This window comes from Octopus bimaculoides, chromosome 24 (assembly GCF_001194135.2).
Source record: "Octopus bimaculoides isolate UCB-OBI-ISO-001 chromosome 24, ASM119413v2, whole genome shotgun sequence".
Lineage (NCBI taxonomy): Eukaryota > Metazoa > Mollusca > Cephalopoda > Octopoda > Octopodidae > Octopus > Octopus bimaculoides.
In genome coordinates this window covers 25,674,074-25,674,845 of record NC_069004.1, presented here as the reverse complement: position 1 = coordinate 25,674,845, position 772 = coordinate 25,674,074, and the positions used below count along the sequence as shown (strand labels likewise).

The 772-nt window shown below is 32.8% G+C and overlaps 1 protein-coding gene across 2 annotated transcripts in view; it reads left to right on the top strand.

The window, feature by feature from the left end:
- Positions 1-772, top strand: part of LOC106871504 (uncharacterized) — a 75,754-nt gene that overhangs the window by 70,326 nt on the left and 4,656 nt on the right. The gene's annotated exons all lie outside the window — the stretch shown is intronic.

Genomic DNA, 772 nt, shown 5'->3' with positions numbered 1-772 from the left:
TATATATATATATATATATATATATATATATATACAGTCGTCTTCAAAATTATTCATAGCCTTGTTAATATTTGTGATTGTTTTATTTTTGTGATGAACCTAGTCATTTTGGTCAGTTTTCTAGCGATCGGTCTGGTCTTCAAGTCTCACCACAAGTTCTCGATCATATTCAGGTCAGGACTTTGACATAACCATTCTAGGACGTTGACATCATTGTCCTTGAACCATTTCTTCACTACCTTGATGGTATCTTTCGGATCATTGTCCTGCTGGTAATTCCAATTGAGGACGTGATACAGATTGTGTTACTAGACGCTCGGGAAAGGGTATGTATGTATGTATGTATACATATATATACGCGTATATATACATATATAGATATACATATATGTATATATGTATATATATGTATATATATGTATGGATGTATGTCTGTATGTATGTCTATCTATCTATCTATCTATCTATCTATCTATCTATCTATCTATCTATCTATCTATCTACCTACAGGGGAAATAACTGTCCCATGAGCAAGAGTGGAAAACCACTGGACTAGTTTTGTATGTTAACTCTAGACCCGTATTGCTCCGATAGTCCAGCTAAACCCTCTCTCAGTGTATATATTCACCATATGAATTTATGGCCGATTTAGTGAAATTAATATAAACAACTAACTGCTTACATTAATTTTCAGTATACACATTAGCATTTCGTTACATTAGCCTTTAAAATTTTATATTGTGCTTAGCTGTTTCTCTCTCTCTCTCTCTCT